The following is a 27,232-nucleotide window of genomic DNA, read 5'->3' on the forward strand; positions in this document are numbered from 1 at the left end:
GATCTTGTCAATGCAGTCTTTCAGTTCATGTATTTCCATCCCAGGAAATCTTTTCTTCAGGCTGTCCACCACAAAGTTCTTTACATTCTGTGGCAGTTCCTGCTTGCCCCTTGAACCATCCCAATTTGTGGTTTTACTCCAGGCTTTATAGTTGTCCTCAGAGATGATCCTTCTGAAGAGCAGGCATCCATATCGGCCCACTTGGCCGTAGCTCTGTTGGTGGAGTCGGGCATGTTCCTCTGGTGCGACCATACGCAAGCTCACGTCTGGGTGCTGGCGGCAAATCTGGACGCTGTCGTCCATGGTGGTCAAGGAAAGAGCCAACGGAGACATCTGTGCCTGTGAGGATTCTGGAGTAGAGGCGAATCTGGGGATTGGTCTCACAGGCGTAGCGAAGACCTGGGTTCTCTGTTCAAGAGCAGCTTGCAGTTGTCCAAACCCTGCTCTCACCTCTTCCACAATGGCTCCCTCTCTCTGGCACTCAGAGTGATTGGTTTCCTTGAGGCTGTTGTTTTCCTGTCTGAGGCTTTCGTTCTGCGCTCTCATGGCTTCCAGGTCAGCTTTCAGACTTGCAATCGCGGCGTCTTTATCCGCAAGCAGTGGCGCTACTCTCTGTTTCTCTGCGGCAAGCTCCGCCGTCCTCTGGGCCAGAAGGTTTTCCAAGTGCACCACCCTGGTTTTATCGCCACCCCGCTCGTCATTGCACTTAAGCACCTTTGTAACAGCTGCCTGTTATTTGAAATAGAGATAAGTCATGAGTCATGAGTCAGATAAGCAGCCATGCCTATAGACTTATAGTATTATACACATGTACTGTATAGTTTGCGCAATAACACTTACCGCCTTTTTGGAGATGAGACGCTTAGCTGGCGCTTTGGTGCGTGGCTCCAAAGATGATGCTGGCTGACGTTTAACTGCAGTCGTCTGTAACACAGAAACATTGCAAAGAAATTAGAACCTGGATTTATGAATAAATAAAATAAAAAGAAATACCTTGCATTAATAGCCTAACATTTATTTAATTAAAAAACTTACCAGTTTTTTCCCCTGAGCTGCAGGAGGTGAGTTTTTGTTGCTTGGGAAGAGACTCCTGGTAGCTTTGGAAGAGGGTTTTGGTCTTTCTGTCCCTCTATAGAAACGTCTGGTGTCCATGGTCGCTTAGTATGCAGCAGGTATAGACTAGATAGGTCGAGATCTAGAGCCTGGTGGGGTAGCTCGGGGCTTCGACCCTTTTGTACCCATTGTGGTCAGTGGGCGGAGCTTGACCCCTGCCTTGGTTCACTCACGTCCTCATTCCCCCATTGCTGCTCACCAAGCTCCTCCCACAACAATGGGTAGAAAAAGGCAGGCCCTGAATGTGATATTCAGATAATCAGAGATGGCTGTGATCAACTTGAAAACCAGTGACCTCATCAAGAGCCTGCGGAAGAAAGGTTGGGCGACACGCGCTATTGCCAAACATCTGGAGATGATTGGAGTTACAGCTTCCTTTGGCACTATCCGGCGTCATTACCAGCATGCTGTTGTGGAGAAGAAGAACCGGAAGCCGTATAAACTCACGAGGTATAGCCTTTTTTTTTTTTGTTCTTTAAATGTATGAGCATTAATAACAATATGCTATGAGTACCAAACTATGTATTGAAACAATGTCTCTCTACCAGTCAGGTGATGGAAATAACGGACTCCATCCTGAAAACAGACGACGAATTACCTGCAAGAAAAGTGAAAGCGCTTCTCCTAAAAAGGCACAACATAAACATCAGTTTATGCTCAGTGAGGAAGGCAGTTCGTCATCTTGGCTGGACTTTTGGGAAACCCAGGTAACACTATTTATTTCATTCAATGTATTTCATTCAATTCAATTCATTTTTATTTATTTATTTTAATATTTATATAGCCTTCTTATAGTAACATTTTGATGTACATATTCTGGTTACAGATTTGTTCCAATGACTCGGGACAAAAACAAAGAGTTGCGTCTAAAACAAGCACAAGAATGGCAGGCTGTTGGTGAGAAGTTCGATGATGTTCTCTTCACCGACGAGTCAACTGTGGCACTGGAACGTTTTGCATTGCAGTGCTGGAGAAAGACCAACTTCACGGGCGCGGCAAAGCCTAGAGTGAAACACCCGGTCAAACTGCACGTCTGGGGCGGAATTTCACGTTGTGGCCCCGGCCCGCTCGTCATTTTCGATGGTGAGTGATGAAGAGTTTAAAGCCTACATTAAGTGTTGATAATAAAGAATATAAATCCTATGCAAAATAAAATGTTACAATAAAACACATTCTTTAACCCGCAGGTATTATGGATCGACACTTTTACGAGGAAGAGATCATCAAAAAAGTGGCCAGTCCATATCTGAGAGAACAGTTCCTCATGTCCACACACAGATTCTTCCAAGGTTGGCTATCAGTCTTTTTTTCCGTAACAATCCTTGCCATGCTTAGCCTACAATAAAAGCAGCGTGATGATGATTAGGCCACTACTGATTGTTTGATTGTTAAATTGTCCTTTGCTGTCCATTTTTTCAGACAATGATCCCAAACACACTGCAGCCAGTGTCAGAGCCTGCATTCAGAGTGAGGGGATCAACTGGGTGAAAACACCAGCAGAGTACGTCATTTATTAACATTGTCTAAATAAATATTCTGGATAAACAAATAGTAGAAAATATGTTAACAGTGCTGAGTTGTCCATTTATTTATTTATTTTATTTTTTTATTGCAGGTCGCCGGATCTGAACCCGATCGAGTTAGTCTGGGCTTCAATGAAACGTTACATTCGCTGTGAGGCCAAACCCAAGAGCAGAGAGGAACTGATCTCCGCGATAGAGTCATTTTGGAAACATAAGCTCACCAAAGAGGCCTGCAACAGATACATTGACCACTTGGACAGAGTCATCGAGCAGGTCATAGCACTAAAGGGAGGACCGACTGGCATGTGACTGCATTGCAGACTGCGAAAAATGCCCAGGGCCGAAGGATCTCCTGCTGAAAGACTGATGTGCACACTACGCAGATTTGGGGACACAATCTGCTTTAAATTGCCTACTGCACTGTTCTGTATACCTATCGATTTTTTTTAAATAAAAATGTTTTATTGGAAGCACGTAGGCTTTGGGAAGTCTGAATTCCAGTCACTACACATCTGAAACGAACGTGATGTAAAGTAATAACTTTTTTTTTTTTAAATGCAGCAAACCAGAAGAAGAAAATACTACTTTTTTAAAACAAATGCTCCAAACGAACCATGTTCGCTCTATTGAAAGTAATGAGCTTAATAGACATATTAGCACCTCCATTATCTCTGACCGAATAGGTGTGCTTGTAATAATTGCTGTGACCACAGCTGGACACAATGGTCTATAACCGTCTATAACACATTAGCGACATATTAGCACCTCCATTATCTCTGACCAATAGGTGTGCTTGTAATAATTGTTGTGACCACACAAGGGTCTATAACTGTCTATAACACATTAGCGACACATTAGCACCTGCATCATGTGCTTGTAATAATTGCTGTGACGACAGCTGGACACTGTAACACATTAGCATCCTCTTTATCTCTGACCAATGGGTGTGTTTGTGGATACTTCACTCAAGTACATTGTCAGACAAAAGTCCTGCCCCCCACAGTAGGCTACTTCACACAGCTGTTTGCTTTGAACAGAAAAACCGGTTCCTCACACTTCTCAGTTCATAAGTTTCATAAGCCGGAGGACAAAAATGTAGGGGAGAGCAGGGTCGAAAGTAACATTTTTCAAATAAATGTCATTTAAAAAGATAGTATTACAGAAAGAGACATTTTTTTGTTGTGATCACCATCTCATATGTGTTCTCTATCAGGTGTTATTTTGTAAAAATGTGAAACGACGTCGGTGTAATTTGACTTTGAAGAGAAGCTGCGCTTTGTGACTTTCGTCCCTCACGGCAGGTTTGTGAGGTGCAGGGAAAGGATCAGGCGGTTCTTTGGTTTCAAAAATACTCTTACTTTATTTACTACAAAAGATTAAAACTTTGGGGAAGGGGGAAGGGGAAGAATAGGGTCGTGGTTCCTGGAGCGCGCTTGGCCGCGTCCACAGCTCGGCTTTAATTAAGGGGGGGACACCCCCCATTCAGGGAGTGACGACACATCCAGCTGAAGGTGATTCCCTCGTTAAGCCGCCGCTGCCAGTAGACGCAACAGCAGGACGAAAGTAACAGGGGGGTGGGTCAAAAGTAACACGACAATATAAACTGGACTTGTTCTTATTTTTCTTGTTTTTATTTAAAATGTCTGACAATGCTCTTGTTAATATGTGATTACAAACATATTGTGACCTTTATCTTATTTAAATTTTTTGGGGAGAGCCGGGTCGATTGATACACTTTTCATTTAAACGTCTTTTTCAAAGATGACGTTATGTACACAAACATTTTTATCATGTGATCAACAACTCACATGTGTATTCTCTTAGTTACAAGTGTAATTTAACACAAATGTTGGATGATCGCGCTGTTTTATAACTTTGAACGTAAGTTGACATTTGTCTCAAACGCCCCACCTATGCGGGTCGTTTGAGACACAGAGGAGGGACGGTTGAAACAGCATGTTTTAAACAGAAACTACTGTCATTACTCTCGTTTTTATGCAGCATATCAGACAACATACTAGTGTACTCGTCATTGCCAAAATGTCACATAATTTCTCACAATATAAATAGGTCAAATAAATATTTTTGTCCCGTGCGTAATTGTCAAGATCCGCATTTCGATTAAACTCACCTTTCTTCTTTTGTACGAGTTGTTGGACAACTGCATTTTCATTTCATTGACTTATTTCCCTGCCCTAAGTCATGTTTATGGATACACAGTTGAACATATTGTCATTTTACCCTCGGCATTTTCCCCTCACTTTGCTGAATATCTGTTGATTCATGTCATAAACACGAACATTAAAAATATGTGGTGTTTATTAAAAATACATGTTGTTCATTCAAATCGGTTGTTGTTCATTGCAAAACAGTTAGGCTATTAATTTGGTGATTTATATACAGATATTGATCGCGCAGTGTGACCACAGTCACTACGCACGGTGGCGTGAGGGACATTTGAAACAGCTGTATCAATCGTCCCTGCAGCGACTACTGACACTCCAACCTGTTTTGCCTCTAAACTTCAAAACTATGACATTTCATAATTTAGGACCTGTTTATGTACGAATTCATCTGTTGTTAGGTCATATTATTATTGCATGAAACACACAATACAACTTTTGATCACAAAAAACTACCGCACCTAACATTTTACTTTCCGTAGTCAAAAACCGGTTCGCGCTAATAACTTTTGAATGGCGTGACGTAATTTCACAAGCTTTCCCAGGATTGGTCGGTGTTGAGTGCTGAACACAGTGACAAAATCTGACGGCTCAAGCTTGTGTGGTTTTCGAGGAAATCGCTGTGTATCAATCGTCCCGTGTATCAATCGACCCGGCTCTCCCCCCTACATTTAATTTTTAGAACGAACGATCAATGACGCTCATTTGGATTTTTTTTTTAAACGTTTGTAGATCGCTTATTAGCATGCTCATTCTCTCAGCATTCTCAGTTCAAAAGTTTCATAAGCCGGAGGACAAAAATGTAGAAGCCGATGGGAAAAAGAGAAGAAATATCGTCGTGTTTCATGTAGGCTAATAAAATAAAACACCGATCCTGTGAGGAAGAAGAGAAAAAGCATGTGGTCCGACCTGACCCGAGTTATTGAATGTTTAGCCTACGTTTATTTAGAAGAAGTTTGATTAAACTTGTAAATGAATGCTGCTCTGGATCGATCAGATTCTTTCCTCATATTCTGATTATTTTTAAACTGTGGCCAAACAGTCTCGCTTTCAATAAAACACACTCGCATTCTATTACAATCAGTGAAATATATGAAAACAATATAAAACACAGTTTTTTGTTTGGATAAGCTTCATTTTTAAAAGCGCAATGTTCAACTGTCAGAAATTAAAAGCAGCCTCCTCTTGTTGTATTTGCAGCAACACTGTTGATTCAGGCTGTGATCAGCTTTTTTGTATGCTCGAGCCTAGGCTACTTTCCATTAAAACAACCTGCTGCTCTTGGCTGAAACAAAGTCACTGGTAACAAAATCAGCATCTAATCTGTCCCTTCAAATTGTGTGTTTGGAGCAGCTGCTGACAGATGTGCATTAATGCTTCGCTCTTGAGTCCAGCCGCATCGGGTCCAGGCTGCTGGCACGGACAAAGCAGCTTAGAAACTGTTAAACGAGCGATCGTCGGCTGAGTGGATTGTTACATTCACCAGAACTTGCAGAAAATAGATATGAGACAATTTAGCCTGCTCAAACTTGGAGCCAGACCCGGCCAGGAGAGATCAAAAATATGGAGGAGTCCAGGACCCCCATGAGAACCACTGATCCTGTTGAACGTAGGCTACAGACCACTGTGATACAATATAAACAACACCATTGATCACCGGCGTAGCGGTCCCTCTCTCCATTCATTGTCTAGCTCTCTCGACCACAGCTGCAAATGAAGTACCTATGGCCTATGAACAGCGCCACTCTCCATTGCAGCTACGTTGTGGTCAAACGTGGAATTACCCCCAAAATCTTTTGAGCTGCATCTCAGTACGATGCTTCCACCTAGTGGCTACAATGTGACCTACAATTTCACGCAACGCGTGAATCACGCTTTCCGTGAGGGAAACGTCCAAATGAAACTAGTACCCACTGTACTGTATGATAATGTTATGTTTGTGCTTTTTAGCAGTCGAACCAGTTGGGGTCATTTTCTGTTTTGTGAAACCCCCAAAAATAGGTATTATTTAATAAAAATTAGGTATGAATTACAAAAAAAGTGTGAAATTAGTATTAATAGGTTGTTCTGAAGTTGAGTTCCTTACCCTCTCTCAGGTTTTAGGCTCTCTAAAGAATCCTGTAATGTCTGTAAAAACCTTGGCTATTTACTCTTTTATGCTTGTAAAAAATCTTGTCTTTTTATGCTTGTAAAAAATCTTGTCTTTTTATGCTTGAATATCCTTGTTATTAACTTTTATGCCTTGTTTTCTGCTGAATGTTTGTATAGTTGTGCATATTTGCTATTGTCTTTTAACCTATCTTTTCTCCCTCACAGCCCCCCTCCCCCTCCCCTCAAGAAGCTTATGCCTCTTGTCAGGCCATCATTGTAAATAAGAACTTGTTCTTAATTGATTCTGCCTGGTTAAATAAAGTTTAAATAAAATAAAAATAAATAAAAAGATGAAACATAAATTTGTGTGATAATGTGTAATGTTGTGTGCTCCTTTGTCCCCTGTGTTACTAAATTCAGTAAAACACCCATAATTCAACCAAATTACTTCAACTTTATTTTAATTGTTAATACCATAATATTGAACAGCCTCAGTTTATCTCAGTGTAAATCTAATGACAGACACTGAGTCCACATCAGTCCTGCAGTGTAAATCTAACGACAGACACTGAGTCCACATCAGTCCTGTAGTGTAAATCTAACGACAGACACTGAGTCCACATCAGTCCTGTAGTGTAAATCTAACGACAGACACTGAGTCCACATCAGTCCTGTAGTGTAAATCTAATAACAGACACTGAGGTCACATCAGTCCTGTAGTGTAACTCTAATGACAGACACTGAGTCCACATCAGTCCTGTAGTGTAAATCTAACTAGAAAATTTCCTCTCGGGAAATTTTGAATGGGCCACGGCTACTGCCGATTTTGCCATCTCTGTCGACATGGGAATCAAACCCACGATCTTAAGGTCAAGACATAGCTGATCAGACAGACACATGATCATCTTTCTATAAGCACTGATATGGAGGAGCTGTAATCACATTAGGTTACGTGTGTGTGTGTGTGTGTGTGTGTGTGTGTGTGTGTGTGTGTGTGTGTGTGTGTGTGTGTGTGTGTGTGTGTGTGTTTATCTTGTGTAATAGGGCCAGGACTCAATTAAAACAATTAATCTAATTAATTAGAGGCTTTGTAATTAATTAATCGCAATTAATTGCATTTTAATCGCATATAAATATTTGACCTGAGAACAGTGAGAAGCATTTTTTTCACATGGATTTTAGTATACCATTGAATGACTGAATAGCTTAAGCAACAAAACATTGTTTTTTTTTTCAAGGTGGTACTTAACCAAGACCAACATGCAAATTATCGATTAATTCATGAATCGATATTTGATACCTTAATCACATGAAGGTGTGTGTGTGTGTGTGTGTGACTGTAATCACATGAAGCTGGCTCTAGAGTCTGTGTGTGTGTGTGTGTGACTGACTTGACACATAGTTAGTTAGTAGCTGCATCCTGTGTCAGTCTGATTTAGCTGTGTCGGTGTTTATAAACATTTAAACGAGCGCCAGGTGGATTGTTTATGAAGTTAACGAGCTCTGGCCTGAGGATCAAAGAGGTTACCACGGCGATAGGGGCCCCCGCAGGCTGAGACAGACAGAAACGTGGAGAAAAAGAGCCATTTTCTGCCTCTGCACCGGTCTCACAATTAGGCTTAGCCTGACAAAACGGTAACTCCTATCAGAACAAAACACAGATCAACGTTGCTCTAAGGACTTACTGAAACTTTTGGTACGATTTGGTGTTTCTACAGTAAATATTTTGGCGACGCTGGCAGTTTTAAAACATCAGGCCGTTCTGCTTCTCTCAGAAAATATTTGTATTGGAGTCAATGAGGAGCAGAGACAGACGTGGCCGCACTTAGAGGCTCCAAGTTTAAATTCTGTAAGTCTCTCTGATATTTTGAGCAGATGATGAGTGACAGGACAAGTTTGTCTTACAAATTCTGAAAAAATTATGTGTGTAGAGTGTAAATTGTGGCCGGTCCGAGTTTGGAAAGAGAAAAAATCTGGAGTTTTTCTGGCATCTCTCCCACTCTAACCGATGATGTCACGCACTCTGACACGAACATTCCGTCCAATACACACCCATTATAATCTCATAATTTCTCCAAAAATGATCATGGTCATTGATCAGGGATTGATCAAAAACTATATGACCTATCAAAACGTGGAGTAATACGACAATACACAAGACTTGTGTCTACTGTTTAAAGTTTAAATGGAGTCTCTAGGTGAAAGTATGCCTGAGCAGTAGACGTTTGTTAAACTCCAATGATTGGTCTTTTTCGCTCTTTTTTTTTCGCCCGTCCCATTGACTTACATGCAAAATTTTGCGCAGTTTTTCGCGACTTACGTCGCGAAAAATTCGTAAACTGTTAAAAAAAGTAAAAGCATAGCGATCCCGATCAAGACGCACGTTTTGATATATAATATGTCCTGCAACTCTTCGAGTTGCAGGACTAGTCGCGAATCGAAAAAGCGTCCGGAAGATGAAAAATAATAAAAACTAGAAAAAGATAGCATTTCCTGCAGAAAATGCGTGTGAATGCTGAAAGCAGCTGAACGCTATTGCTGAAGCAATGCTGAATGAGCTGAAGAAATTGTTGAATCAATGCTAAATTAGTTGACGAAACTGCTAAAGCAATGTTGAAAAGACTAATGCTAGAGTAGAGTAGAGAGTAGAGGAATACTTTATTCATCCCTAGGAGGGAAAAAGCTGAAACATATAACTTGTAGTGTGAGATGAATGCCTTTTTAAAGGTAAAAAGCAGTAGAAATGCTAAAGGGAGAAGAAAACATGTAAATTCTGCATGTTTAAATGTAATGGTTAAATAGTTGAAATCTGTAGCTAACCTGACAGGAAGGACAACTGATGAACCAGCACTAACATAGCTGAAGCAATGGCTGAGAATATATTTAAAAGTAGAAGATGTGAGACTTTGTATGAAATGGCTGGAAATTACTTGAATTGTCAAAGAAGAGTTTGAAAAATTCCTGAATTTGGAAAAAAGTTAATGCCTACTGAAATACATTGTAAACTGACAGCAGAAGAACATTGTTGAAGAATATAGATCGAGCATTAGCTGAGGAGTAGAACATGTAAACAGCGGGTTTAATGGTGTGAAATGGTTGAGAAGAGCCTCAGTAGTTTAGGATACGTGTAAAACAATGTGTTCAACATGACCAAAATGGGGAAATGTGTATTTTCAGTTTAAATAGCTAAAGAACAAAATTAACAGCAACGAGTCCATTAACTACAACAGGAAGATAGAGAGGTACATACAAAACAGTCAGACAACTGTAGGAAAAGTGTGTGTGTGTGTAGTAGTTAGTGTGTGTCTGTTTGTGTGTGTGTGTGTGTGTGTGTGTGTGTGTGTGTGTGTGGAAGGTATACAAAAAGTTCTGACCTGACAACTGTATGAAATGTGTGTGTGTTTGTTGTGTGTGTCTGTTTGTGTATGGTTAGTGTGTGTCCATTTGTGTGTGTGTTTGTTGTGTGTGCATGTGTGTCTGTTTGTGTGTAATTGTGTAAATTGTGTATGTGTTTGGTAAGTGGTTGTATGTTTGTTGGGTGTGTGTTTGTGTGTGTGTGGTAGTTAGTGTGTGTCCATTTGTGTGTGTTGGATGTGTGTGTATGGTGAGTGTGTGTCCATTTGTGTGTGTGTGTGTGTATGGTGTGTGTGTGTAGTAGTTAGTGTGTGTCCATTTGTGTGTGTGTGTGTTGGATGTGTATGCATGGTGAGTGTGTGTGTGTGTGTGTGTTGGATGTGTGTGTATGGTGAGTGTGTGTCCATTTATGTGTGTGTGTGTGTGTCCATTTGTGTGTGTTGGATGTGTGTGGGTGGGTGTGTGTGTGTGGTAGTTAGTGTGTGTCCATTTGTGTGTGTGTGTGTGTGTGTATGACCGACAGACAGTCAGACAGAGAGAATGTGTGCGTTGCCATGGTGACGTTGCCATGGTGAGGTTACCATGGTGAGGTTACCATGGTGAGGTTACCATGGTGAGGTTGCCATGTTGAGGTTACCATGTAACTGTTGGCTGGTGCCTTTAAGGTATGGTGGCAGCTTTAACCATAGGCTTTAACTGCTCTGTGACACCCTCAAACAGATCTAATGTACGACAAATCTGTACTTAGTACGAGCAAAAGGTTTACATTTTCCGAACCATAAGACCTTGCTGAACGCGTCCGTGTCACTTTAGTGTTTCTAGAGTAAAAATTGTTGATTGTGTCGCAGGTTGGAAACTTTGGGACGTTCAGAAAATCAGTGCCTACTTTTGAATGGGAGTCAATGAGAGGAGAGAGGGAACTGGCCGCACTCGGAGGCTCACAGTTTAAATTGTGTTCGTCTCTCTGGTTTTTTGAGCACATGAAGAGATCAAGGATGAGCTTGTCTACAAACGTGGCCGAAATTATGTGTGTAGAGTGTAATCTGTGGCCGTGCTGACAGCATAGAGAGAAAAATGTGAGAGGATTTTTAGACCCTCTGTCACTCTACCAACTGCCAACGTCCGAACATTCCGTCCCATTGACTTTCATGTTAAATCTGAATTTTGTCAGAAATTTTAATGATTTTAAAACTATACATATATCTGAAACTGTTGAAGATATCAATAAGCTGAGATATAGCTGAATAGTTGAAAGGTTTGTGAACAGTTTAAAAGTTGAATGAAGTCTGTAGCTGAAAGTATGCTGAAGCTATTAGAGGCTGAATGAAGCAGAAGATTTGAAGAGTTTGAAGACTGTTTCAATGTATTCCTATGGGAGAAAAATTGCAGAAAAAGTCAAATATTTTAAAAAGTATAAATAGTTGAAAAGATAAAAATCATAGCCTAAATGTCCTGAAAAAGCCGCACGTTTTGATGTATGAATTGTTAAAATGGCACAAAGTATGAAGGACTAGTTAAACAGCGAAAAACGGCAGAAGAACCCAGAATAATAATAAGAATAAAGATTTGAATAACAATACTGTGAATGCTTCCAGCATTCACACTAACTAGGAAAAAATCCACACAATAACAGTAGTGCCCGGGCTTTGCCCGGGCACTGGTCCCTGCAGCTATTTCATAGCTGTTGGGACCAGTGCCCGGTGCGATTGCCCGTGGCCCTAATGACAGACACTGAGTCCACATCAGTCCTGTAGTGTAAATCTAATGACAGACACTGAGTCCACATCAGTCCTGTAGTGTAAATCTAACGACAGACACTGAGTCCACATCAGTCCTGTAGTGTAAATCTAACGACAGACACTGAGTCCACATCAGTCCTGTAGTGTAAATCTAACGACAGACACTGAGTCCACATCAGTCCTGTAGTGTAAATCTAACGACAGACACTGAGTCCACATCAGTCCTGTAGTGTAAATCTAATGACAGACACCGAGTCCACATCAGTCCTGTAGTGTAAATCTAATGACAGACCACTCTACTCACCACAGACAAAGTCCCAGCTGTTCTCCAGCGGCTGTCCGGACGAGCTCAGGCCGCGTTTAGTGGCTCAGACAGCGGGAGAGCAGCGGCTCATCTCTGCCTCCTCCACATGCTGATTCAGGCGGTAAAGCTGCCTCCAGTCATCAGGAAGTGGAGCTGCACACAAAGAACCACTCTGTGTTCAACTACTGATCATCCACTAACTCTGCTTCTGCTCTTATTCCAGCGCTTCTACCCACAACATCCACACAACATGGAGGACACGGTTCTACCCACAACATCCACACAACATGGAGGACACGGTTCTACCCACAACATCCACACAACATGGAGGACACGGTTCTGTCGGTCCAGACTTTACAGCTACAGCTCTGACTCAGCTACAGTAACATTATAATAACACAACAACAACACAACAACTAGTTGAAGGGCAGAGAACTCAGGTAACGACAGGTGTTAACGAGGAAAACATTCAGACTGTTCACCTTACCTTCACACGGGGAAATAAACTGCCACACAACCGCTGAGTCAAGATTAAACTATGAAAGTTGTCTCACCTCTTTGACACGAGGAAGAGGTCTTACCTGGACAAACCTGCTCTACTGCTCTTTGCTCCATCTCTCTCTCTCTCTCTCTCTCTCTCTCTCTCTCTCTCTGTTGATAATCTAAACAAGTGTAACCCTGCTCCATGAGCATGTTGCGGGTTAAAGGTTCATTCTTCATGAAACATTTTTTTTTTTTTTTTTTAAAAGACAGAACAGTGAGACCATTAATTCACAGATATACAAAAAAAACCCTGTCCCCAGTAACACAAAGGCAGGCAGAACCGAAGTCCAGTAAAGGAACAAAAGTTATAACCAAACATTTCAAACAATGCACCACAAAACATCCAAAGTAAGGACATTTGTGTTTGGTAGATTATATCTTTGTTGTAACAATGCTTCTTGGAAATAAATCTTACAGCGTTGGAAAACCTGTTTATTACCCTTTTAAATGGTGCCACACCTGTAAGGAACATGTGTTTGTGGGTTGAGCAGCAGAGCGAAGTATCCTGGGTTGGGCCAAGTCAAACAGCTTATTCTGCCATTGACTCTTGTTTGGTGTTTGGTGGATTGGATGATTGAAATGTGAAGAAACAAGACATATCTGCAATTTAACAATTTATTTATTGTACCCTAACCCTATTTTACTTATTGTTAAACCATAAGGAGCACTGCAGCACTTTACAAATGTACTACCTCTTCTCATTTCATTTCAGCACAACTCCCCACAAGAAATCGTGTTCTGCTCTCTGCATTGTTGCACTCCATCCCATTTACTCACCTCTGACAGCTGACTCAAACCCCAACAACTCTTATGAGCACTGCAACACTTTACTTGATCACTGTAGCACTTTATTACACTGTATTGTGTTTGGTTTCGTTGTTTGGTTTTGTTGTGTTTCTCAATCCATTTTAGCACAACTCCATCAACAAACACTGCTCTGGTTCTTGCATTGCTGCACCTCCATCTCATTTATCCATCCCTGACAGTTCATCTCGCCCAGTTTTATTTCATTGTACTATACATCCTGTTTTTTGTTGTTGTTGTTGTTGTTGTTGTTGTGTATTACTGTCTGTTTGTTATTTTAGTTTTTAGTAGTATCATATTAATTGTCTCTCATTTAGTGTCATTGTCTGCTGGTTTCTGTTTGGATATGTCCCATTCTTTCGCTAATTTTTATGTTCCTGTTTTTATGTATTATGTTCCTTGTGTTCCTGTTGTATATTTTAATGGCTTTTAACATCTTGCCGGAGGACTGCAGTTGAAAACTAGAAAATTTCCTCTCGGGAAATTTTGAATGGGCCACGGCTACTGCCGATTTTGCCATCTCTGTCAACATGGGAATCAAACCCACGATCTTAAGGTCAAGACAGAGCTGATCAGACAGACACATGATCATCTTTCTATAAGCACTGATATGGAGGAGCTGTAATCACATTAGGTTAACTGTGTGTGTGTGTGTGTGTGTGTGTGTGTGTGTGTGTGTGTGTGTGTGTGTGTGTGTGTGTGTGTGTGTGTGTGTAACTGTAATCACATGAAGCTGGCTCTAGAGTCTCTGTGTGTGTGTGTGTGACTGACTTGACACATAGTTAGTTAGTAGCTGCATCCTGTGTCAGTCTGATTTAGCTGTGTCTCTGTTTATAAACATTTAAACGAGCGCCAGGTGGATTGTTTATGAAGTTAACGAGCTCTGGCCTGGTTACCACGGCAACTCCAGGTGGTTACCACAGCGATAGGGGCCCCGCAGGCTGAGACAGACAGAAACGTGGAGAAAAAGAGCCATTTTCTGCCTCTGCACCGGGCTCACATTTAGGCTTAGCATGACAAAACGGTAACTCCTATCAGAACAAAACACAGATCAACGTTGCTCTAAGGACTTACTGAAAATGTTGGTACGATTTGGTTTTTCTACAGTAAATATTTTGGCGACGCTGGCAGTTTTAAAACATCAGGCCGTTCTGCTTCTCTCAGAAAATATTTGTATTGGACTCAATGAGGAGCAGAGACAGACGTGGCCGCACTTAGAGGCTCAGAGTTTAAATTCTGTAAGTCTCTTTGATATTTTGAGCAGATGATAAGAGAGATAACAAGTTTGTCTTACAAATTCTGAAAAAATTATGTGTGTAGAGTGTAAATTGTGGCCAGGCCGAGTTTGGAAAGAGAAAAAATCTGGAGTTTTTCTGGCATCTCTCCCACTCTAACCGATGATGTCACGCACTCTGACACGAACATTCCGTCCAATACACACCCATTATAATCTCATAATTTCTCCAAAAATGATCATGGTCATTGAACAGGGATTGATCAAAAACTATATGACCTATCAAAACGTGGAGTAATACGCCAACACACAAGACTTGTGTCTACTGTTTAAAGTTTAAATGGAGTCTCTAGGTGAAAGTATGCCTGAGCAGTAGACGTTTGTTAAACTCCAATGATTGGTCTTTTTCGGTCTTTTTTTTCCGCCCGTCCCATTGACTTACATGCAAAAATTTTGCGCAGTTTTTCGCGACTTACGTCGCGAAAAATTTGTAAACTGTTGAGAAAAGTAATAGCACCCCGATCCCGATCGAACCGCACGTTTTGATATATAATTTGTCCTGCAACTCGAAGAGTAAGTCAAACCTGGGATGGACGCCTCTGCACTTGGCGTGTTACTTTGGACACAAAGATGTAGTGGAGGAATTACTTAAGGCGGGGGCCGACGTCAACCTGCCCAATAACATCGGAGACACGGCTCTGCACAAAGCCGCCTTCACAGGAAGAAAGTCTATCAATCAATCAATGAATCACGTCCTGCAACTCGAAGAGTTGCAGGACTAGTAGCGAATCGAAAATCGTCCGGAAGATGAAAAATAATACTAGAAAAAACATTTCCAAGAATGGAAATGGTGTGAATGCTGAAAGCAATGCTGAATGAGCTGAAGAAATTGTTGAAACAATGCTGAATGAGCTGAAGAAAGAAAGAAAGAAGAAAAGGACAGAAGGAAAGAAAGAAAATGGGAAGGGTAGATGGAGAAAGAAAGAAAGAACAAAAGGACAGAAAGAAAGAAGTCACAGAGAGAAGGGTAGATAGAGAAAGAAAAAGGTAAGAAAAACAGAATAATAGAACATAAAGAGAATAGAGAATGAATGAAAGAGACAGAGGGGTAGTAAGAAAGAAGGAAAGAAATTGGGGTGGATAAATGAAAGAGAGAGATATACAGAGAGCAGTAGAAAGAAAGAAAGAAAGAAATGGGGTAGAAACATAGAAAGAGAAAAGGAGTAGAAAGAAAAACAGAAAGAAACAAAGAAGTAAAAAGAAATGGGGTGAAAGAAAGAAAGAAAGAAAGAAAGAAAGAAAGAAAGAAAGAAAGAAAGAAAGAAAGAAGAAAAAGAGAGAGGGGGATGATAGATAGAAAGAGGTAGATGGATGGATGGATAGGGAGGGAAAGATAGAAAGAAGTTATGTAAAATACAAATGAAGGAGTAAAAGAAAGAAAGAAAAAGATAGAAAAAAAGAGACAAAGGGTTTATAGATAGATAGATAGATAGATAGATAGATAGATAGATAGATAGATAGATAGATAGATAGATAGATAGATAGATAGATAGATAGATAGATAGGACACATGTTAAAAGCTGCATCCTATGTCCTAGGCTCCACCTGTAATTGTACTGCTATTAATAGAGTTGGAAAGACTAAACGTCTGAACTTAAAGGGACAGTATGGGACTTTATTGGCTTTTTATTGACAAAAATCAAATATCGCTTTCATAAATACGTATTTCACTGAAGTGGAATCGCACCTGCATACAAACGAGCGCTTTCTCGTACCTTAGAATGAGATGTTACAAGTCGTTACAAACATACAGGGGGGGGTTCACCGAACCTTCTCTGCCATGTTGAATCGCCATGTTTTACGTTCAGTGTCACCGTGGCTGTAAGTAACCTCAAACTCGGGCCGCCGGAGCTTCTCGGCTCGGGGAGAAAGACAGCGCCTGTTAAAACTGTCACCACCGTGTAGCTAGTGTGAGGAAGGACGGAGGCACTGGTGTTGCCTTCAGGTGCAGTCAGACACCTGAATGATGCTGTGAGTGACGCCGTCGGCAAACCAACTGGATGTTATTTTACTCGACGAGAGAAAGCCGGTAAAACGTGGGTCAGGTAAACAATACGACATCCCCATGACAACATATTGTCACGCCTGTATTGTTTTGCCTCGTGCTGGCGGACCGTTTGTTTACATAGAGGCTTGTTTATCCTGATACATGCAGCGTGTGTTGTTTTTCTGACTTCTGCCCGAGTTTACGTAAACGCAACAGCAACACTACGTGCCGACATGCAACCGCACCGCTAGATGGGGGTAAATCTCACATACTGTCCCTTTAAATTCATGAGAAAAATATAAATTGTTGGAGATGTTTACATCAAAAGTATAAAATCATTGAGAGGTTGATGAATGTGAGCTGAAAACCTGTGTGTGTGTGTGTGTGTGTGTGTGTGAGTCTGACGGTCTCTCTGTCTGCGTGTACATGTGCAGAAAGCCACAGAACTCCTCTCTCCCTAATGATCTGATTGATTGGCAGCCTGCCCTCAGAAGTTACCATGGTGACTTTTAACTGCTTACATTTTACTGTGTGGAACAGTGTTGTGTTTGTGTGTTTGTCTGTTTGTGTATGTGTGCATGTTTGACTGTGTGTGAGTGTCTGTGTGTGTCTGTCTGTGTGAGTGTGATGCCTGTGTTTGTGCGTGGACATCCTCTGTCAGTCTGGTTTATCATGTGTCTGTGTGGGGCTGTGTTTAAAAACATCTTAACGAGCGGCCAGGCTGCACCTGCACTGTTCTATTTATAGACTTTGATAACGAGCTGGCCCCAACAGCTGGCCACTGCACTACACAGAGCAGAGCAGAGCAGAGCAGAGCAGAGCAGAGCAGAGAGATTTGAGCTCGGAGCAGCTTCTGAAAACAGCCCAGTAAAAGAGAACCGTACCTCTTATCAGAATGTGGCCATGACTACTGGGGCAAGGAGACCTTCCTGAGCACATTGATGTGCATTAAATGTTTGTAGGGCAAAAACTTTTCTCAGGGTCGCAAGGTAGAAAAGGGGGGCATTTCTGTTTTTCTAAAAAAATCAGCTCCTACTTTTATATTGAAGTGGATGAGCCACTGGAGCGGGTCTAGCTGCACAATTAGGCTCATAGAGACAATTCTGTAAGTCTGTCTGCTGTTTTGAGCACATCAAATGAGAGACGACAAGTGTGGTACAAACCAGTGAGGAAATCATGTGTCTAGAGTTTAATTTGTGGCCGTGCTGGCAATTTATCCAGAAAAAATCCTGAATGTTTTTTCGATCCCTCTCACTCTAGCGATGATGTCACTCACTCTAAGCCCTGCTCGTTAGACGCAACACACACCCATTATAAAGCTGGATTTTGTCAAAAAACTTAATGATTTTAAAGCAGCCAAATATCAGAAACTGTTGAAGATATCAATAAGCTGAGTCATAGAGGAATACTTAAAAAGTTTGTCTACAGCTCAGAATTTGAATGAAGTCTCTAGCTGAAAGTATGTGGACACTTTAAAGGCTGAAAGAAGTAAGAAGATTTGAAGAGTTTCAAGACTGTTCCAATGCATTCTCTATGGGGAAAAAAAATCAGAAATAGTTGAATATTGCAATAAGTATGAATAGTTGAAAAGAGAAAAGACATAGCACACCTGTCCCGAAAAGGCTGAACATTTTGATATTTGAATTGTTGAAATAGCACAAAGTATGAAGGACTAGTTACATGACGAAGAAAGGCAGAAAATGGCCGAACCGAATAACTAACCGAACTAGAAAAAGATAGCATTTCCTGCAGAAAATGCGTGTGAATGCTGAAAGCAGCTGAACGCTATTGCTGAAGCAATGCTGAATGAGCTGAAGAAATTGTTGAATCAACGCTAAATTAGCTGAAGAAACTGCTAAAGCAATGTTGAAAAGACTAATGCTAGAGTAGAGTAGAGTAGAGTAGAGTAGAGTAGAGTAGAGTAGAGGAATACTTTATTCATCCCTAGGAGGGAAAAAGCTGAAACATGTAACTTGTAGTGTGAGATGAATGCCTTTTTAAAGGTAAAAAGCAGTAGAAATGCTAAAGGGAGAAGAAAACATTGAAATTCTGCATGTTTAAATGTAATGGTTAAATAGTTGAAATCTGCAGCTATAACCTGACAGGGAGGACAACTGATGAACCAGCACTAACATAGCTGAAGCAATGGCTGAGAATATTTAAAAGTAGAAGATGTGAGACTTTGTATGAAATGGCTGGAAATTACTTGAATTGTCAAAGAAGAGTTTGAAAAATTCCTGAATTAGGAAAAAAGTTAATGCCTACTGAAATACATTGTAAACTGACAGCAGAAGAACATTGTTGAAGAATATAGATCGAGCATTAGCTGAGGAGTAGAACATGTAAACAGCGGGTTTAATGGTGTGAAATGGTTGAGAAGAGCCTCAGTAGTTTAGGATACGTGTAAAACAATGTGTTCAACATGACCAAAATGGGGAAATGTGTATTTTCTGTTTAAATAGCTAAAGAACAAAATTAACAGCAACGAGTCCATTAACTACAACAGGAAGATAGAGAGGTACATACAAAACAGTCAGACAACTGTAGGAAAAGTGTGTGTGTGTGTGTGTGTGTGTGTGTGTGTGTGTGTGTGTGTGTGTGTGTGTGTGTGTGTGTGTGTGTGTGTGTGTAATATACAAAAAATTCTGACCTGACAACTGTATGAAATGTGTGTGTGTTGGACGTGTGTGTCTGTTTGTGTGTGTGTTTGTTGTGTGTGCATGTGTGTCTGTTTGTGTGTAATTGTGTAAATTGTGTATGTGTTTGGTAAGTGGTTGTATATTTGTTGGGTGTGTGTGTGTGTGTGTGTGTGGTAGTTAGTGTGTGTCCATTTGTGTGTGTGTGTGTGTTGGATGTGTGTGTGTGTGTGTGTGTGTGTAGTATTTAGTGTGTGTCCATTTGTGTGTGTGTGTGTGTGTGTGTGTGTTGGGTGTGTGTGTATGGTGAGTGTGTGTCCATTTGTGTGTGTGTGTATGGTGAGTGTGTGTCCATTTGTGTGTGTGTGTGTTGGGTGTGTGTGTATGGTGAGTGTGTGTCCATTTGTGTGTGTGTGTGTGTGTGTGTGTGTTGGATGTGTGTGTATGGTATGGTGTGTGTGTGTGTGTGTGTAGTATTTAGTGTGTGTCCATTTGTGTGTGTGTGTGTTGGGTGTCCATTTGTGTGTGTGTGTGTGTTGGATGTGTGTGTTGGGTGTGTGTGTATGGTGAGTGTGTGTCCATGTGTGTGTGTGTGTGTGTGTGTATGGTATGGTGTGTGTGTGTGTGTGTGTATGGTGAGTGTGTGTCCATTTGTGTGTGTGTGTGTGTGTGTGTGTGTGTCCATTTGTGTGTGTGTGTGTGTTGGATGTGTGTGTTGGGTGTGTGTGTATGGTGAGTGTGTGTCCATGTGTGTGTGTGTGTGTGTATGGTGAGTGTGTGTCCATTTGTGTGTGTGTGTGTGTGTGTGTGTGTGTGTGTTGGATGTGTGTGTATGGTGTGTGTGTGTGTGTGTAGTAGTTAGTGTGTGTCCATTTGTGTGTGTGTGTTGGATGTGTGTGTGTGTGTGTGTGTAGGATGTGTATGCATGGTGAGTGTGTGTCCATTTGTGTGTGTGTGTGTGTGTGCTGGATGTGTGTGTGTGTGTGTGTGTGTGTGTGTGTGTGTGTGTGTGTGTGTGTGTGTGTGGTAGTTAGTGTGTGTCCATTTGTGTGTGTGTTGGATGTGTGTGTGTGTGTGTGTGTGTGTGTGTGTGTGTGTGGTAGTTAGTGTGTGTCCATTTGTGTGTGTGTGTTTGTGTGACCGACAGACAGTCAGACAGAGAGAATGTGTGTGCGTTGCCATGGTGAGGTTACCATGGTGACGTTGCCATGTTGAGGTTGCCATGGTGAGGTTGCCATGTTGAGGTTACCATGGTGAGGTTACCATGGTGAGGTTACCATGGTGAGGTCACCATGGTGAGGTTGCCATGTTGAGGTTACCATGTAACTGGTGGCTGGTGGCTTTAAGGCATGGTGGCAGCTTTAACCATAGGCTTTAACTGCTCTGTGACACCCTCAAACAGATCTAATGTACGACAAATCTGTACTTAGTACGAGCAAAAGGTTTATATTTTCCGAACCATAAGACCTTGCTGAACGCGTCCATGTCACTTTGGTATTTCTAGAGTAAAAATTGTTGATTGTGACGCAGGTTGGAAACTTTGGGATGTTTAGAAAATCAGCGCCTACACTTGAATGGGAGTCAATGAGAGAAAGAGAGGGAACTGGCCGCACTCAGAGGCTCCGAGTTTAAATTGTGTTCGTCTCTCTGGTTTTTTGAGCACATGAAGAGATCGAGGATGAGTTTGTCTACAAACGTGGCGGAAATTATGTGTGTAGAGTGTAATCTGTGGCCGTGCTGACAGGATAGAGAGAAAAATGTGAGAGGATTTTTAGACCCTCTGTCACTCTGCCAACTGCCAACGTCCGAACATTCCGTCCCATTGACTTTCATGTTAAATCTGAATTTTGTCAGAAATTTTAATGATTTTAAAACTATACATATATCTGAAACTGTTGAAGATATCAATAAGCTGAGATATAGCTGAATAGTTGAAAGGTTTGTGAACAGTTTAAAAGTTGAATGAAGTCTGTAGCTGAAAGTATGCTGAAGCTATTAGAGGCTGAATGAAGCAGAAGATTTGAAGAGTTTGAACACTGTTTCAATTCATTTCCTATGGGAGAAAAATTGCACAAAAAGTTAAATATTTTAAAAAGTATAAATAGTATGAAAGAGAAAAGTCATAGCACAAATGTCCTGAAAAAGCTGCACGTTTTGATATATGAATTGTTGAAATAGCACAAAGTATGAAGAAGGAGTTAGATCCTGAAAAAGAGCGGAAGAAGTAAGAATAATAAGTATAAAGATTTGAATAACAATAGTGTGAATGCTTCCAGCATTCACACTAAATAACTAACTAGAAAAAGCATTTCCAAGAATGGAAATGGTGTGAATGCTGAAAGCAGCTGAACACTGTTGCAGAATTAGCAAACAGTGCAAGCAGTGATCACCATACAAATGTTTGAACGAGGTAGGAATCGAACCCACAACCTCATGGTCAGTAGACTTCCACTCTGCCTCAAAGCCACAGTATACACACAGTTACAGAGACTGTTGTCTGCTGATGAGCTGCACTCTGTCTCACTCTGAAGTTAACGAGCCCAAAGTTGCACCTGTTGGAAACACAGTGTGTCAACACCAAGAAAGCTTGAGAGTCAAGCTTGAATGACTTAGAATGAAAATTTCTGTGAATTTCAGGCTGAGAGCAGCAGTTTCAACATGAAGCAAGTTATCAGAAGTCAACAGAGGACGACTGGGAAAATAATTCACTATAATTGTTGTTGAGGCAAGATTTGAACCAGGAATTGAACCCACATCCTCATGATCACTAAACCTTTACTCTGCCGCTTTGCCACAGAGAGCACAGACATAGGCATGTTGCCATTGTAATGTGATGATGTGCTGCAAACGGTGGCAGTAGCAATTAATGCGTCGCTTAACGAACACCTGTAACCAATTGAGGGTGGGGGAGGGGAGCAGAATTCAACATAACATAAAAAGAGTGCTCCTCTTGGATTCGAACCAGTGACCTTGGGGTTGGCAAGCAGCCACCTTACCCCCGGACTACAGACAGAGTTGTGGAGAGGAGAGGTTGAGACTTTGATGAATGTGAGATTTTTCAATGATGCTTAAAAAAAACAGAAAATAGTATAAATGAGCCACAACAAGTAAGTAGAGGACTTTTTTGTGACTTGTGACTATTTTTTGATGAAATCAAACAAAGTATAATGCCCATTACAGTGAATTAAAAAGTTGAGCTCCTGCTACTCTGCTGTGAAAAAAATGCATTGGGCTGAATGGCAGAGAGAGAGCACCCAGGCTGCATTTAAAAAATATTTTAAATTATTCTCTGAGTCTCTGTGCATTTTTGACGGCATTGTGAGACAGAAGACAAGCGTGGCTACAAACTGTTTCCAAAATCATGAGTGTAGAGTGTCATTTGTAGCTTTGCTGGCAGTTTCAGAAGAAAAGTTCCAGTCGCTTTTTTGGATCTCCTGCACTCTACGATGACGTCACCCACTCTGACCCAACCCCATACACACTCATTGAAAAGTGTGAAATTTGTCAGAAATCCTCATGTGCTTTTAAAGGATTTATCTCAAAAACGGTACAAGCTATGAAAAAGTTGTAAATACAGGATGAATACATTAGAAGTTTGTCTACAGCTCAGAATTTGAATGAAGTCTCTAGCTGAAAGTATGTGGACGCTTTAAAGGCTGAAAGAAGTAAGAAGATTTGAAGAGTTTCAAGACTGTTCCAATGCATTCTCTATGGGAAAAAAAAATCAGAAATAGTTGAATATTGCAAAAAGTATGAATAGTTGAAAAGAGAAAAGACATAGCACACCTGTCCCGAAAAGGCTGAACATTTTGATATTTGAATTGTTGAAATAGCACAAAGTATGAAGGACTAGTTAAATGACGAAGAAAGGCAGAAAATGGCCGAACCGAATAACAATAGTGTGAATGCTTCCAGCATTCACACTAATTATGGAAGAAAAAATCCACACAATAACAGGCAAAAATCCACACAATAACAGGCAAACAGGCCTGCAGCTATTTCATAGCTGTTGGGACCAGTGCCCGGTGCGATTGCCCGTGGCCCTAACTAGCCTCTGGCTAACACTGGCACTTTGACAGAAATGTGAATAAATGTGCACTGTCCTCTCAAAATAAAAACTAAAATGAAAAATAAATATATATATACTGTATATTCATTTAACAAACAGGAGCTTCAGTATGTGGAAGAACCATACACAGCCACAGCAGCCTGGTAATGACAGGTGTTAAAGGAATAGTTCACCAAAAAATGAAATTCAGTCATCAGTGCTGATGAATACTCTGAGTAGTTTTTTATTCCTCAAAGTACATCTGGAGACCCGGGAGGCCGCTTCCTAGTCCAACCAAAACTTTATATGAGAGTAATAGGGCCCGACACAAAAACGTCCATAAAACTACACAACAACCATTTAATATTCCTCCACACTGCTCGTCCACTGCAATCCAAGTGTCCTGAAGGGAGATAGTCCAGAGTTTACTGGAAACAACGTCATTGAGGCAAGTCTGGTCACATCCGCGTGCGTAGCCTGAACGCAAGAGTGTGCCCCAGGCAAATTCAATCCAGGACTGTCCAGGCTGTAAAAATGTCCTAAATGACGTAGTTTCCAGTGAATTCTGGACTATCTCCCTTCAGGACACTTGGATTGCAGTGGACGAGCAGTGTGGAGGAATATTAAATGGTTGTTGTGTAGTTTTGTGGACGTTTTTGTGTCGGGCCCTATTACTCTCATGTACAGTGTTTGTTGGACTATGAACCGGCCTCCCGGGTCTCCAGATGACCTTTGAGGAATAAAAAACTACTCCAGAGTATTCATCAGAACGAGGAAAACATTCAGACTGTTCACCTTACCTTCACACGAGGAAATAAACTGCCACACAACCGCTGAGTCAAGGTTAAACTATGAAAGTTGTCTCACCTGTTTGACACGAGGAAGAGGTCTTACCTGGACAAACCTGCTCTACTGCTCTTTGCTCCATCTCTCTCTCTCTCTCTCTCTCTCTCTCTCTCTTTCTGTGTTGATAATCTAAACAAGTGTAACCCTGCTCCACATGAGCATGTTGCGGGTTAAAGGTTCATTCTTCATGAAACATTAAAAAAAAAAAAGACAGAACAGTGAGACCATTAATTCACAGATATGCAAAAACCCTGTCCCCAGTAACACAAAGGCAGGCAGAACCAAAGTCCAGTAAAGGAACAAAAGTTATAACCAAACATTTCAAACAATGCACCACAAAACATCCATACAAATAACATAGCACAAAAAGTAAGGACATTTGTGTTTGGTAGATTATATCTTTGTTGTAACAATGCTTCTTGGTAGGGATGTCCGATATTGACTTTTTTGCCGATATCCGATATCCGATATTCTCCAAATTCTTAATTTCCGATTCCGATGTCAACCGATATGGTATACCGATATGCAGCCCCCCCCCCCCCCCCCCCCCCCCCCTCTCATCACATTATCTCCTGCCATACATTGTCTATAAAAAAATAAGGACACTACTTCAACTTATGGAAAAGTTCCATATTTATTAACATTTTGTCTCAAACAACAGATTGGATCATCACACTCTTCCTGAGATCATCCTGACAATGCCCATTACAACTAGGACAAATCTGACTTCTTCACAAATTGTAAAAAAAAAAACACTGTTGTCCTGTACAACTTCGTACAGCATTTAAAGTAAACATGTGTAGTGTAGGACAGCCTACTGTAAACTGCTAATTTCTTTGAGGTACAACAAACAACACTTTTGGAATGAGGTAAAGTGCACACAAAGGAAATAAAAGTGCAAATATATAACCTAGAGACAGACTCAGTCCTTAGCCCATTACTTGGGCTAATACAGTAATTGTCAATTGAAAATATAAACTGGGCTCAATCAGCCCTGCTAAACATGAGCAAAAACAAAACCTGCAATATTAATGTGGTGTGCAATAAAAACAAGAAAGGCACACAGTTCAGTTCAAACCTTCCAGAGTAGTAAACAAAGTTCTCCTTTTGTCCAGAGAATTATGCTGAAAGATTGATGGGCCATATGTAACTCTCCATAACTTGGCTAAAACAATCATTAAAAAAACGTTTCTTTCTGCCCTCTCTTTCATATGAGTAACAAAAAAATGTGCAAATAAAAAAAGGCACAAAAATAAATACAGCTTCAGTTGAAAAAAGCAAACATAAATTAGAGTGCAACGACTTAAAGTGCTCTCATTCTCATCCTCGTACTACTGTTTAAGAGGGAGATTTTTCTGAATGAAAATAAGCATCTCAGCATTGTCGCAATGTATATGATTCCTCTTCTCGTCGATGACATGCGAGACAGCACTGAACAGCCGGTCGCTGTCTACACTGGTGCAGGGTGCAGTGAGGTACTTGCGTGCTACACGGGCAAGAGCAGGGAAGCGGGCCTGGTTGCTCTTCCAGTAGCTCAATGGGCATTCTTTCTTGAGGATGATGATTTCTCCCAGGTATGTATGCACCTAAAGAAAAAGTAAAAACAAAAATAGAATTTTCTATTAACTATTCTTCAAAGCACTGACAGCCAAATATTTGTTTTTCTTCATCTAATGTACACTTTAATATGAAGCACTCAGCGAATGAAAATAGTTTATTAATTACTCACCTGTGAAGCTGTTTCGCCTGTAGTTGCTTGAGTGATGATATCATTCTCTGCCAGGATTTCTTGGTACATGTCCTGCAGGCTTTCATTTCGGGCCTTCTTAGGTGGTGGGTTCCCGTCCTCCTGGCTTGGGTCCCCGTCCTCCTGGCTTGGGTCATCTGCACTGGCACCAGCAGCCTCTTCCTGCTGATCATTACCACCACCAGCCATTTCATCCACAACACTCAGCAGCATATTCAGTGCTTCCCCCTTCTTGTCCGAGTCAAAATACCGATCTTTGTAACGAGCATCAACCATAGTTGCAATGGCATACAGTGGTTCACTTTGCACACCATTAAAGCGATTACAGACAGCTTCGAGTAGAGTACGTTTGGCTGTTTGCACACCCTTGTCTGATTCATCAACCCTGGCCAGCAGTCGTGTGAGGGACATCACAGCAGGGATGACATCTGCAGCAGTGGCCTCCGCAGAGCTGATGTCTCTGGTAAGTTGTTCAAATGGTTCCAGGAGGTTGGTCGTCTTCTCCAGAATCCCCCATTGAGTTGCATTCAATGTTGCAGGGAGTTCAAAATCTGCAGCATATGCACTCAATGCCCTCTTCTGCTCCACCAGGCTTTGCATCATATAATAGGTGGAATTCCACCTGGTGGATACATCCTGTTGCAGCTTTTTCACAGGCATGTTGCGTTCTTTTTGTATGTCTTCAAAACGACTGCAAGCCAGCGGTGAGTGTTTGAAGTGGCCTACCACACGTCTACCCACAGCCAGGGCATCTGCTATGCTGCGTTGAGACAGGGCACCTCCGTTCACTGCCAACTGCAAGGTGTGTGCCATGCAGGGCAGACTTTGCACACCAAACTCCGACGTAGCTTTAGCCATATTGCGTGCGTTGTCCCGTACTATTACATGCACCCTCTCCTTGGAGATTTTCCATGTCTCAAACATCTTTTCAAAAGCACACGTGATCGCTTGTGCCGTGTGAGACCCACGGCACTCTTGAGAATGAAGCACAGCCTCGACGAGCTTAAAGTCCGAATCTAG

The 27,232-nt window shown here is 41.3% G+C and overlaps 2 protein-coding genes across 2 annotated transcripts in view; both read right to left on the reverse strand.

Moving 5' to 3' along the window:
* LOC310995948 (NLR family CARD domain-containing protein 3-like) overlaps positions 1-12,512 on the reverse strand; it is an 84,536-nt gene extending 72,024 nt beyond the window's left edge. Inside the window, exon 1 of the mRNA XM_083985169.1 lies at positions 12,308-12,512. The gene's annotated coding sequence lies outside the window, so the exon portion shown is untranslated. The remainder of the gene's footprint in view (positions 1-12,307) is intronic.
* Positions 1-27,232, reverse strand: part of LOC310995914 (uncharacterized protein) — a 213,697-nt gene that overhangs the window by 151,358 nt on the left and 35,107 nt on the right. The gene's annotated exons all lie outside the window — the stretch shown is intronic.

The sequence above is a fragment of the Trachurus trachurus genome, assembly GCF_905171665.1.
Source record: "Trachurus trachurus genome assembly, chromosome: 13".
Taxonomy (NCBI): Eukaryota; Metazoa; Chordata; class Actinopteri; order Carangiformes; family Carangidae; genus Trachurus; species Trachurus trachurus.